Below are 15,097 nucleotides of genomic sequence, written 5' to 3' on the forward strand. Positions count from 1 at the left end.
AAAATTTTGTAAATAACGTAGTGGCCGCCTTATGAATATAATATTATTTATTGTGTAACCCAGTATTGCAGTTTCTCTCGTGTGGTCACTATCGAATGGAAAGCGCAGTTATCTCCACTTGGTAACGAACAAAATTGGAGAGACGGTTGTACAAATAAAAAATTTTACAGTCAAAACTCGACTATGTTGTCATTTACAAAACCGAAAGTAACAGTCTATAGTGAAAAAGAAGGATGTTTTCTGATGTCTACTATAACTGATTTATTTTAATTTCTATTGATTAATATTTACGTATAGGGATGAAGTAGTGAAGGCAGCAGAGGATAAAGTAGGTAAAAAGACGAGGGCTAGTAGAAATCCTTGGGTAACAGAGGAAATATTGAGTTTAATTGATGAAAGGAGAAAATATAAAAATGCAGTAAATGAAGCAGGCAAAAAGGAATACAAACGTCTCAAAAATGAGATTGACAGGAAGTGCAAAATGGCTAAGCAGGGATGGCTAGAGGACAAATGTAAGGATGTAGAGGCTTATCTCACTAGGGGTAAGATAGATACTGCCTACAGGAAAATTAAAGAGACCTTTGGAGATAAGAGAACCACTTCTATGAACATCAAGAGCTCAGATGGAAACCCAGTTCTAAGCAAAGAAGGGAAAGCAGAAAGGTGGAAGGAGTATATAGAGGGTCAATACAAGGGCGATGTACTTGAGGACAATATTATGGAAATGGAAGAGGATGTAGATGAAGATCAAATGGGAGATACTATACTGCGTGAAGAGTTTGACAGAGCACTGAAAGACCTGAGTCGAAACAAGGCCCCCGGAGTAGACAACATTCCATTGGAACTACTGACGGCCTTGGGAGAGCCAGTCCTGACAAAACTCTACCATCTGGTGAGCAAGATGTATGAAACAGGCGAAATACCCTCAGACTTCAAGAAGAATATAATAATTCCAATCCCAAAGAAAGCAGGTGTTGACAGATGTGAGAATTACCGAACAATCAGTTTAATAAGCCACAGCTGCAAAATACTAACACGAATTCTTTACAGACGAATGGAAAAACTGGTAGAAGCCGACCTCGGGGAAGATCAGTTTGGATTCCGTAGAAATACTGCAACACGTGAGGCAATACTGACCTTACGACTTATCTTAGAAGAAAGATTAAGGAAAGGCAAACCTACGTTTCTAGCATTTGTAGACTTAGAGAAAGCTTTTGACAATGTTGACTGGAATACTCTCTTTCAAATTCTAAAGGTGGCAGGGGTAAAATACAGGGAGCGAAAGGCTATTTACAATTTGTACAGAAACCAGATGGCAGTTATAAGAGTCGAGGGACATGAAAGGGAAGCAGTGGTTGGGAAGGGAGTAAGACAGGGTTGTAGCCTCTCCCCGATGTTATTCAATCTGTATATTGAGCAAGCAGTGAAGGAAACAAAAGAAAAATTCGGAGTAGGTATTAAAATCCATGGAGAAGAAATAAAAACTTTGAGGTTCGCCGATGACATTGTAATTCTGTCAGAGACAGCAAAGGACTTGGAAGAGCAGTTGAACGGAATGGATGGTGTCTTGAAGGGAGGATATAAGATGAACATCAACGAAAGCAAAACGAGGATAATGGAATGTAGTCGAAGTAAGTCGGGTGATGTTGAGGGTATTAGATTAGGAAATGAGACACTTAAAGTAGTAAAGGAGTTTTGCTATTTGGGGAGCAAAATAACCGATGATGGTCGAAGTAGAGAGGATATAAAATGTAGACTGGCAATGGCAAGGAAAGCGTTTCTGAAGAAGAGAAATTTGTTAACATCGAGTATAGATTTAAGTGTCAGGAAGTCTTTTCTGAAAGTATTTGTATGGAGTGTAGCCATGTATGGAAGTGAAACATGGACGATAAATAGTTTGGACAAGAAGAGAATAGAAGCTTTCGAAATGTGGTGCTACAGAAGAATGCTGAAGATTAGATGGGTAGATCACATAACTAATGAGGAGGTACTGAATCGGATTGGGGAGAAGAGGAGTTTGTGGCACAACTTGACCAGAAGAAGGGATCGGTTGGTAGGACATGTTTTGAGGTATCAAGGGATCACCAATTTAGTATCGGAGGGCAGCGTGGAGGGTAAAAATCGTAGGGGGAGACCAAGAGATGCATACACTAAGCAGATTCAGAAGGATGTAGGTTGCAGTAGGTACTGGGAGATGAAGAAGCTTGCACAGGATAGAGTAGCATGGAGAGCTGCATCAAACCAGTCTCAGGACTGAAGACCACAACAACAACAACATAATCAATCACCTGAAATCATCCTACTGTACAGTCACTTTCAACGAATTAAATTTACGAAACTCAAAAAATAATTATCCACATCAACTGAAAAGCAAGTTGGGGATAGAGGAAGTACACATTGCGTGAATGTAGTAAACATTTTTTGTTGGTGACAAATACGAAGAAAATGTACTACATAACAAATTTTTATCGATTATTTATCATTTTACCTCAACTGGTCAGCTTTTATTCCTAAAAAAATATTTATTTCTTCCTTTTTTAAACTTGGTTCAGTACACTACTGAAAATGAACACACGAATACCTGTCACCATTGCGCTTCACAACTCTACCAGGTTTTCATCCGTTAGTTCATGTATTGACAGCTACACCTGGAACTGAGAAAAAGTGAAGACAACAGCAGAAACATTCTTTTACATAGAGCTACACTTATTATAAAATTAAAAATACACTAACCAATACCATGAGTACTTCGCGTTTTTTATGGTAGAAACAATACTAAAGAAGAATTTGGTTTGAAAAAATGTGCTCTGAAATCCCTTTCCTCCTCCAACTTCTTGTTGCATACTGCCAATGTATTATGAAATATGACACAAATGTGACAGTCAATTGCAGAGTATACAGTTTTTCTAATTGCTGAGTGAAGCTGGGGCCGTTATTTATTCTTTGTTTTGTCATTTGGTAGGCCATGGTAGTTCTCGGCGCCCGGAACGGTGTTTAACTACAATCAACACCACACATTTATGCATATTTGTAGGGAGGTTACTGTAATTTTTCATCTGATGAATAGTGAAATGCAAAGTTTATGTAAGTGATTTAAATTTCTTTCTCTTTTGAAGATGTTTCACACAAAACTTTCGTTTGCTCAAATTTTTCCGGTTTTTCATGACAATTGGCATGCATATCTTTAGAAGTGCCTCTTCTGTTGCATGTTTATTACAAACTATTATATGCAGAAGAGATAATATTTTTTTAAAACTCATAGTGCATTGTGAATATAGCTATTTAGATAGTCACACAGCAGATCATGGAGAATCCTCAGGAAAATTATAATATTTTCACTTACATATTTCAGATGAGAAGACACTTCATTCTTATCTTTGAATGATGTAAGTAAATGATTCTCAGTTACAACAAATGAGCAGAGAGTGCTTTTACATATTTCACAGTCATCTGCACATCTATATTTTTCACTATATAGTCTGCTGATCTTCTACAGACTCAGTTACATCATCTGAGTAAGAATTAAGAAGTAGCTGAGGCATATCAGAGTAATTACAATTACTCAGCTCACTTTCATTTAAATGTTCATTTCTAGCATTACTTCCCAAAAAGTGACACAATTGACCATTGGAGTGTAATCATCATTTCCACAATTACTTACGCTCTTGGTTTTGAAAGGCAAAGATATATAATTTACAGTAAAAGTTTTAAGAAGTTATACAAACAGAAAGCAAGTTCGATTAGTACTAACATTCTCCAGAGCTTCATGGCTGAAGGCCTCTAAATGTAATTATTTAAGATCAGCTTCTTTTAAGGTCATTAGCAGAAAGTAATAGATTTGAATGTAATCTGCTATCCTTTTATAGAAATACACATTTCAGTCAGTTCGAAATAAATTCGCTGAGTGCTAATATCTTCGCATCGGCTGTATATACTACATATTAATGACATACGAAAATTTGTACGGGACCGGGCCTCGTACCCGATTTTCCACTTATCGCGAGTGACCACGTTAACTAGTTCGGCTATCTCAGAACGCCTCCAGGACAAACCCAAACTTCAACATGTCACACTGCTACATCACTTTCAGAACGCGTGCACGGATAGCCAAAGCGGTTAAGAAGACTGCTAGCGATAGGCAGGAAATCAGGGTTCGGATGCCTAATCGGCACAAGTTTTCCTATATGTAAAATATTTATACCTAACACAGCTGATGACAAGATATTTGCGTTCAGAGAATTTATTTCAGAAGAATTTATGACGGCTGTCAGTCACTATTAATGTCTTTTTATCCAGAGATGCAAGTGAATAATACATACTGAGGTGGACACGAGGGTCTCTATTCCTCACTGGTGAGGGAATACAGCGCAGAGTTGCGAGCATTAACCGATGAATAGCGATGACTATAATATAGGGATGCAGACAGAGTGACATACGGAAGTTTGGGTCCGTCATGGAGGCGTCCACAGATACCCGAAGTGGTTGGGGCGACTGTTCCCGATAAGCAGGAAATCCGGGTTTGGGTCCAGATCCGGCATAAATTTTCATATGTATCTTTTAGGTAATGCATCTGTACCTAGCGCACGTGATGCCAAGATACTCGCATTCAGTGAATTTATTTCGAAATAATTTCGAACGGCTGTAATCGTCATTTATTTCTGTTGCAACTCTGTGGCTCATTTGTGCAGCAACAACTTGTACCTTAGTTTTTGACACAGTAATCAGGAATGTTAAAATGTTCTACTTTTAGTTTCGGTAGAGTATTGAACCGCTTGTCGTTATCCAAAAAGAAAAATATACTAATGTAGTCAATCCTTGATTCCTTGTAATGTTCAAATTTGATTTTATTACCTTCCAAAGCATTTCTTGTGTTTTTGAGTAGATGTGGTTCTTCGAAAACGATAGCATTCGGCTGATTATTTAGTAGAAAATGAAATATAGTGGGCTTTGACAAATTTTCTTCACACAGTTCTTTAAGGGCATTCTGGCTTGTCATTTTCATGCATTTTCATGCAAGTTACTTATTTCCATTGTTAACATGTTTAAAAAAGCTGAATTAAGCGCTATGTGACATGGCATGTGGGAAAACACAGACCTGAGGAATTGGACACATGGGACAAATATGTGTTCAAGTATTTTTACAATCGAGGACTAGGCGTATAAAGAGATAAAGCAAATGCCTTGTCTTGTATAGACCATCACACTGCTGTGGATGATTTCTTGCTATTCCTTAACTGGCTATTAAAATGTTTTTGTCATGTCATTTAACTCTTCTTCCATTAACTGATATTTCCTTTCACCATATACTTCTTTTACGATGTTCAACTGGCAGTAAGTGAATCAGGCAAAAAGGAATACAAACGTCTCAAAAATGAGATCGACAGGAAGTGCAAAATGGATAAGCAGGGATGGGTAGAGAACAAATGTAAGGATGTAGAGGCTTATCTCACGAGGGGTAAGATAGATACTGCCTACAGGAAAATTAAAGAGGCCTTTGGAGAAAAGAGAACCACTTGCATAAATATCAAGAGCTCAGATGGAAACCCAGTTATGAGCAAAGAAGGGAAAGCAGAAAGGTGGAAGGAGTATATAGAGGGTCTATACAGGGGCGATGTTCTTGAGGACAATATTATGGAAATGGAAGAGGAGGTAGATGAAGATGAAATGGGAGATACGATACTGCGTCAAGAGTTTGACAGAGCACTGAAAGACCTAAGTCGAAACAAGGCCCCGGGAGTAGACAACATTCCATTAGAACTACTGACAGGCTTGGGAAAGCCAGTCCTGACAAAACTCTACCATTTGGTGAGCAAGATGTATGAGACAGGCGAAATTCCCTCAGACTTCAAGAAGAATATAATAATTCCAATCCCAAAGAAAGCAAGTGTCGACAAATGTGAAAATTACCGAACTATCAGTTTAATAAGTCACAGCTGCAAAATACTAACGCGAATTCTTTACAGACGAATGGAAAAACTGGTAGAAGCCGACCTCGGGGAATATCAGTTTGGATTCCGTAGAAATGTTGGAACACGTGAGGCAATACTGACCCTACGACTTATCTTAGAAGAAAGATTAAGGAAAGGCAAACCTACGTTTCTAGCGTTTGTAGACTTAGAGAAAGCTTTTGACAATGTTGTCTGGAATACTCTCTTCAAAATTCTGAAGCTGTCAGGGGTAAAATACGGGGAGCGAAAGGCTATTTACAATTTGTACAGAAACCAGATGGCAGTTATAAGAGTCGATGGACATGAAAGGGAAGCAGTAGTTGGGAAGAGAGTGAGACAGGGTTGTAGCCTCTCTCCGATGCTATTCAATCTGTATATTGAGCAAGCAGTAAAGGAAACAAAAGAAAAGTTCGGAGTAGGTATTAAAATCCATGGAGAAGAAATAAAAACTTTGAGGTTCGCCGATGACATTGTAATTCTGTCAGGGACTTGGAAGAGCAGTTGAAAGGAATGGACAGTGTCTTGAAAGGAGGGTATAAGATGAACATCAACAAAAGTAAAACAAGGATAATGGAATGTAGTCGAATTAAGTCGGGTGAAGCTGAGGGAATTAGATTAGGAAATGAGACGCTTAAAGTAGTAAAGGAGTTTTGCTATTTGGGGAGCAAAATAACTGATGATGGTCGAAGTAGAGAGGATATAAAATGTAGACTGAAAATGGCAAGAAAAGCGTCCCTGAAGAAGAGAAATTTGTTAATATCGAGTATAGATTTAAGTGTCAGGAAGTCGTTTCTGAAAGTATTTGTATGGAGTGTAGCCATGTATGGAAGTGAAACATGGACGATAAATAGTTTAGACAAGAAGAGAAGCTTTCGAAATGTGGCGCTACAGAAGAATTCTGAAGATTAGATGGATAGATCACATAACCAATGTGGAAGCATTGAATAGAATTGGGGAGAAGAGGAGTTTGTGGCACAATTTGACCAGAAGAAGGGATCGGTTGGTAGGACATGTTCTGAGGTATCAAGGGATCACCAATTTAGTACTGGGGGGCAGCGTGGAGGGTGAAAATCGTAGAGGGAGACCAAGAGATGAATACACTAAGCAGAATCAGAAGGATGTACGCTGCAGTAGGTACTGGGAGATGAAGAAGCTTGCACAGGATAGAGTAGCATGGAGAGCTGCATCAAACCAGTCTCAGGACTGAAGACCACAACAACAACAACAACTGGTTCCCTTATTCTGTAGCTGTTTTTATTTTTCAGTTTATCTACTCTGAAAAATGTATTCCGATGTAATTTACACATCTTTCTTCTGTTGTTGCCTACTTGAATCACATTTTGAAACTCCGGATCCCAATGCCACCTTACTACTTTGATCATCATAAATTGATGTGCACAAAAAGCTGCTTTCACCATCATTTGTGCACTAAAAAAGGGCAACGGTTGGTTCTTCAAATAATTTAGAGTTTGCGCTGCAACCTATATTATGCACACTTATATTTGGATTTGAAGTTGCAGTGAAAACATCACTCTTCCTACTACTACTACTGCTACATCATCATCACCACCAGCACCGCCTTCCGTGTAAGATAAATAGGAAGAGGCTGTTATATGTCACAAATGCTTTGGAACAACCCCAGGAGTTAGCGTTCGCCAAGAAATGTTTACAAAATCTGCTTGTTGAAAATGGTCCTCACACACATTACAGTAACTACGGTTAATCTCTTCAGCCATATTACAAATGATTTTCATTTTTTAACGTTCGCTCTTTGATACAACTTAGACTTTATAAGAATGTTTTTTTGATTTTTTGTGTTTGTGTTAGGTTTCAAAAAATAACCAGTTCTGTATCCAGGGAACGTACATGACTATTTCAATCTCAGACTGAAATTTTTTCTTCTTGTCTAACCAATCTTCATGTCCCTAAAACGTCATTCAAACAAAAAATTAAAAAAAAAAAACAGTTAGACATCACATTGATGATAAACGAATTTAACGTTGAGTTTTCTTTACTAACTTTTCACAAAGCAATTGAATTTTTGTCTAGATGCCGTGATTGTTCTGTTTTGATTACTGCAGGGTGGTGCAAAATAGGTGTTACAAAGTTTTTGGCTAGTACGACGTAAGAAGCGATGATGTACTCTTTTTAAGCTATTTATGCTATACCAGACAACCTGAAATTTAGTACAGAACGTTTTAAAAGTGATTTCCTTCAGCTGCAATAAGTTTGGAGGGCCTTGAGCTGAAATCCGTGATAACTTTCTGAAGAACATCATTTTCGACTGCACGAATCTCTCTGGAAATTGCAGTAAGAAGGTCTTAGAGTGTTGTAGGCACATCTTTGAAGATTCTGTCCTTTACATAATCCCCTAAGAAATACTCGCACGGGTAGAGATGGGAGTTGTAATGCCGTCATTCCACACTATGTCCAATGAATGATAAGGTGTCCACTGTCTAGACCAATATCCGATATCTGAATGTCGTCTGAAGAAAACGGAAGACGTCTGCATTATTGCGTGGACGTGCTCCATCCTGTATGAACCAGTAGTTTCAGAGCATTCTGCGTCATCGGGCAACCGGTGAAAATTCGCGTTTCAGGACTTGTCTGTATTTGTCTTTTGTGACTGGTTGCACAATAAAAATGGGCCCAAAAATGCAGTGTGAACAGATTGTGCACCAAAGAGTGACTTTTTATCGATGAAGTGGAGCAGCAGCTAGAACGTGTGAGTTCTCAGTACTGCTGTTCCACTGTTACCGATTCCATTCTGAAATGTGAATCGAGACATCAGTGAGTGAGCTATAGAATTTTCAGAACTATAATACAACAGCATGACAAGGAGAACCATTTACGGCACACGATTAAACCACCGTAGACAAACACTGTCTAACACGTGTTCTGCGCGATCCTGTATTATGAAAGGCAACATTCCGTTTAGATACAATAAAACTTACAAGACGTTAACCACCATCTGTTCAGATTTCTTGGAAAGATTTTTTGAACATACAGAAAAAAATATTTTAGTGTAACAGTATATTGCTCATTGAGCTGTAGAAACTCGAATGCAGAGTTTTTTTCGTATTTATTTAATGTTTAATGCATCTTAACACAGAAGGGGTATGCAACTCTACTGTACTGGCAAACATAGGTTATTATCACGAAGTACGCCTATAACCCGATGTGATACTACTGCAACGTAGAGTGAAAAAAAAATTCTCCTTTGTACTACAGCAATATTACCACTGCATTTAATATTACTGTAAATTGTTCCAGAAGAGATCTGTTGTTCAACTGTACTGAAGATGCCGATTCATACGGCGGACTTTGTAACACTGACAATTGTACAGTTTGGGCATATATTACTACTACCTATCATGACAAAGATCAAGTCTATCTTTAGGTTGTGTTATGATGAATAGTTAAGGCTGTAGATATGCATTACAATGTGCTGAGCATTACAGTGGATGAAGATCTGCTGTACTGCCACAACAATGTGTATGAATATCACTCTAGCTGAAGAACCTGCTTTGTGAGACTCTCGCACAGGGATTAAGGTGTTAGCAGTTTTTTTTTCAAGAATACACTCTTTGTCAGTAGGCCAGTAACAGACACTTTTAACTAGAAAAACGATAGTGAACTATGCAGAACATTTACTGATGAAAGAAAGAAACGGAACAAAAATACTCAAGACATTACAATTACTGATCAACTCAGGGACAACTGTAACAATTCAGTTCCCTCAGCAGAATGTAACGTCAAATAATGCTATAATACTTTTGATACACAATAGTAAATGGGACAACAGCTTTCATTCAGTCACTAAAATTACAAAGCATTCTCAGTGGAGCGACGAGACCAGCTTCTGTTTTAATGAAACAAAAAATAAACATGGAATCATTTATATCACTCAATATTAGAGATATGAGCAAAAAGCAAGCAGAAAACGAGCAACATACATACATCGCAATTTAAAGGACACAATACACACTCGAAGTCGTAATCAGGAACACAGGATATGGACGGTTCAGTTTCAGGCGAAACCAAAACAAATACGGAAGATTTTAAACTACGCAAAACGAAAACGAGATGATCAAGACTGCAGCGCTCTAAGTGGCCTGACAAGGAACCAAGTTTTTGCTAGCCAAAATCTCTATACAAGTTTCATTCCCATGGCTGCATCGCCCAGAACTGGAAGCGGTGTGGCGGCTGGAAATTCTATATGGAACAATTTTTTCCCCAAAAATCATTAATAAAAGAATTTGTCCCCGCTTTCCATATTTCCCCCGTCACTTATGAACTACTTGAAATTAATATATTCCTAACCGTACATTTGAAATTAATATTTTGGTGGGGGAAAGTATGACGCATGTAATTGCACCGTTGCAATCGTTCAATTTATTAACAGAGTTTCAGCGACTAGTGAGCAACAGGATTTTTAAATGGCTTGTTCGTAGAAAGCCAGCAGCCTTCATTAAACTTCTGAGGCTTCAGAACTTGGGTACACTGCCAAAACATGGTGCATAAACTGTTGGGTAAATGTAGCCTGGAGGCTGGTTGTACCTATCTTCTCCAAAGTGGTTCCAAAAGGTGAGCGACCTTCCTCGTCTTGGGTGTTATTTTAAATCTCTTCTCCCAAAGAACACTGCAGACACACCAAAGTGACTACTTTTTTACACCGATTTAAATGTGTTTTTCGAAGTAGTTCTGGAAGGAGTATCCTGAAACATTGACACGCGCTGGAGTGTTCTTACTTCACTGTGCAGGTGTACTTCTGTGCGTGAAAAAGTCAAGGTCATAAAACGATTGGTTTAATGGAAACCACCAAGTAGGCGAAAATTAATAATTTTTTGTTGCTACTAGCCATCGAGTAATACAGGGTGTGGTAGATAAGTAATGAGACTGACCGCCACACGGCGCCCCAGTCGCTCGCATGGCGGTCTCCACCTGTACGTGACGTGGTGGGGGATCTGAGCTAACAATAGAACCGGTTCGCAGTCGCGTCGGAGCTCTGGTGCAGTGAGGGTCGAGCTTCGCGTATTACGTTGTTTGTGTGCCCGTGACACTTGTGGAAACGCTGTAGATGGATCGCTCGATAGAACAGCGGTATGCAATCAAATTTTGCTTTCGCTTGGGCAAAACTGCTTCAGAAACTTTTGCTATGATTACGGAGGCCTACAAAGAAGACTCCCTATCAAGAGCTCAAGTGTTCCGGTGGTTTAATGAATTTAAAAACGGGAGGGAATCCGTTGAAGACATGGAACGATCTGGACGCCCTTCAACGAGTCGTGTGGATGAAACGGTGGCCAAAGTGAAAGAACTCCTGGACTCCGACTGCCGTTTAAGTCTCAAAATGATCGCCGATGAGGTCTCCGTGAATAAATTTACGGTTTACCAAATTGTTACGCAAGATTTGATGATGAGGAAAGTTTGCGCAAAATTGGTTCCCTGAGTGCTCACCGCCGAACAAAAGCAACAACGAGTGGACGTTTGCCGTGAGATGTTGAATGATTTGGAAAATAATCCACACTTTTTAGACAACGTAGTAACAGGCGACAAATTGTGGACATTCCAGTACGACCCGGAGACAAAAGCCCAGAGCTCGGAGTGGCACACACCGGCATCCCCGCAGCCGAAGAAAGCAAAAATGTCAAAGTCCCGCATCAAGACAATGCTGATTGTGTTTTTCGACAAGCGGGGGTTAATTCACAAAGACTTTGTCCCTCAGGGGAAGACTGTCAATGCCGAATTCTACAAATAAGTCCTTCAGCGATTGCACAGAGCCGTCAAACGGAAGCGACAGGACCTTGCTCAACACTGGCGTCTCCACCACGACAATGCTCCGGCGCACACAGCGTTCCTTGTGACCTCCTACTTGACCCAAATTGGAGTTGAAGTTTTGCCACAGCCACCATACAGCCCTGACTTGAGTCCTCCTGATTTCTTCCTATTTCCGAAGGTCAAAAGATGCCTGAAGGGTCATCGTTTCGACGATATTCCGAACATCCAACGTGCTGTCACGAAGGCACTAACTGGGATAACTCAAACGGACTACAGTGGGGCCTATGAAGCTTGGAAAACGCGCTGGCAACGTTGTGTCGACGCCCAAGGCGAGTACTTTGAAGAATATTAACGTTTTGTACAAATTGGATCAATAAATTTGTTTTTCTAGACTGAGTCTCATTACTTATCTACCACACCCTGTAAGTACCTCTACATCTATGTATCATAATGATCTGTTTATCATCTCTCATCCACGGTTGTATCAAACATAAAATTTATGTGCAAATTCACACACTTATTAATTGCCAAATTTAATGTATTAAATTTTGGTCTCAAGTATTTAAATTGTTTAAATCTAAGTACCTAGAAATTTTTATCGTTTTATCGCCATCCGATGAGCATGTGGCTTCACTATCTCTGTTATAAGGAACCTGCATTTTAATGGGGTAGACCGGATGGACTGGAAACCAAGTTCATGATTTTTATCAAAAAAATATCAAAAAATTACGAAACTGACTTTAGACCTTATTTGTACATCCTTAAGATTTGTATTATATATCTTTTTAAATAAAAACTCTTCAACTTAGTGGTCACTGCACGACATCGAGGAAAGGCCTTCGCGGAGTGTGAGGGCGATTGGTGGGAGCTGTGAAGGCCACAATTTTCAACCTAGAACAAAATTTCAGAAACTGCTTTGAAATTGATGATATTGTCTAACATAGTACGTGCGGATAAATAAAAATGGTTTTAACAAAATGGCGGGACTCTGAAATAAGAGTCAATTTTTTCGACAAGAGAATCTGTACAAAAACGTGCACCAAAAATCGAAATTAAATTTACTGCAAAAATCCTACATGATAAAGCAGAAAAAAACGCTTACTCAAGTTAAAAAAGATGTAATGTAAAAGCATCTATATTTCATGAGTTAAACCTCCAGCCAACTTTAAAAATGTTGTTTTGAAAAACAAGCTTTTAAAATTTCGGCTTGTGGTTTTTAATACTGAAATTGAACAACCATTTAATCGGCAATGCCAGCATCGTACAGTTTACCTTTTCACCGATATCGAAACACTCTCATTTTGACGAAATAATATCGATTAACTTACTCCGCTCACCAATTGAAGCGTTTTTTGCACGATGGGGATTACTTTAAAGAACCTTTTCCGTCCGTATAAAAGCCTGTGCCATTTTCAAGCAATCGCGTTGCACTTCGTATAAGAAATAGGGGAAATGACAAGTTAAGCAGACGATTAACAAGCGCGTGACTTCAGACTGTTTATCATAAACGAATCATGTTACGAAGAGAAATCTTGTTGAGAATAGTATTTAGTTGATCCTAATGTCGTCTGGTGATACTACCCGTAACTAAGACAACTCATATTCCGAGGGAACTATTATAGTATCCGTTGCGTTCCAGAGCTCGGATGCACCATATCTCCATGCAGTAAATCGTTGTTTTAACACATTTTAACATTTATGACACACTCTATAGCAATACGTCTTAAGAACAGACTATCTAAGGGACATTTTAAGCGAATAAAAATTAAGCTAACTAAAATTCTGCACTGATGTACCCCCTTAATAGAATTTTCACGCACAACGCATTTTCGCGAAACTTTTCTATGTAATGGTTAGTGAAGCAGATGACACAATCCCCTGTATGTATTGAGATTTTTAGAGGAAGGTAAGAAACAGTCTTTTGTATTTTTCCTGCGTTCAAACCGACATATGCTGTTTTAGGTGTATCATTTGTCCTCAGCACACGCAAATATGTGAGTGACAACTGACTACGATTTAATATGATTTATACAATATAGTCAATGGTAGCAACAAGATTTACCTTGCCCTGGTTTCGACACCGACTGGGCGTGAAGAACAGAAGGTTATTATACTGAACAAATTTATGAGGTGACTATACTCACATGTAATGACAGATAAACACAGATTTACGAGCAAACTGCTCTCGTCACACAAAATAACTTCTTAAGATCATATTTAAAATCATACAAAATTGCAGGTACTGGAACTGATGTAACTATGATACCTGTCAGTAAAAATTATACGAGTAGCTACAAGACGAAAGTACATTGTGTGCCACTAAGGGCTGTAAGAGGAAACAAGTACTGGAGGTGTCAGTAGTGGACCAAAGCCGCCAAGAATGCATTTTGTTAGTGTGGGTTGCCTACATCGGGGGCAGGTATGCACTCAGGGTCAAACCTATTGATTTCCTTTCATTGACAGGTCATTAACCTATTGTTCTACTTTCATTGACAGGTCCACAGCCTATTGTTCTGCTAAAAGGATCATTCTTTTTGATTGACAAGCACTTAACCTATTGTTCCCCCACCCCCTCCCACTCCCCTCCCCCCTCAGGAAACCTCCCCTCTCTCTGCTACAGGTACACTTTCAAGTCTGAGTTGTTGGAATAGCCCCTCTCACACTTATCAATTTCATTGACTACTTACTTAAACTGATCAATTAATTAACCTCTTCCCCCCTGGTAAACCCCTTCCCTCCCACGCTCCCTCTCTGAAATTGGCGGGAAAAAGACTCAGCTGATCGGTCATTTGGAGAGAATTCGATTGCACTGTATGGAATAATGTTCAAACAATTTAGACAATGTGTGGTACGTTGCTTATTTAAACAATTTAGAGGATTCAAGGCAGTGTATAGGATCAGGAAAACGATCACTACCCCCACCATCCCATCCCCCCCCCTCGCCGCCTCCTCTACCTGGAAATTGACGGCTCTGCGGTGGAGAGGAAGGACCTCACAAAGGGAAATTCAAAGGTATATTGCTTTTTTATTAAATAAAAAAAAAACAGATTGCAGAGCTTGGCTTTCGCTTGTTCATCATTCTCTGTTGTTTGGAAAGATGCAGATCTTGTGAGAAGTAATTACATCGATGGCATTTCTTTTTTTATTCTGATTGCGCAAGGAATACCGCCATAAAACACACATCACACGTAATTACACACAATTAAAAATCTTTCGATTGCGAAGCACGCACCACCCACCATACCCTGTCCACTGGACCGCACAAGACGCTACCACACAGGCACCCAGGAGTGGGGATGCACCAGCAGCCCGTGAGGTGATGAAGTGGCCGCCAACTGCTGAAGCACACGCAGGTGGCAGTTCGGGTCCCG

Source organism: Schistocerca nitens, chromosome 4 (assembly GCF_023898315.1).
Source record: "Schistocerca nitens isolate TAMUIC-IGC-003100 chromosome 4, iqSchNite1.1, whole genome shotgun sequence".
Classification (NCBI taxonomy): Eukaryota; Metazoa; Arthropoda; class Insecta; order Orthoptera; family Acrididae; genus Schistocerca; species Schistocerca nitens.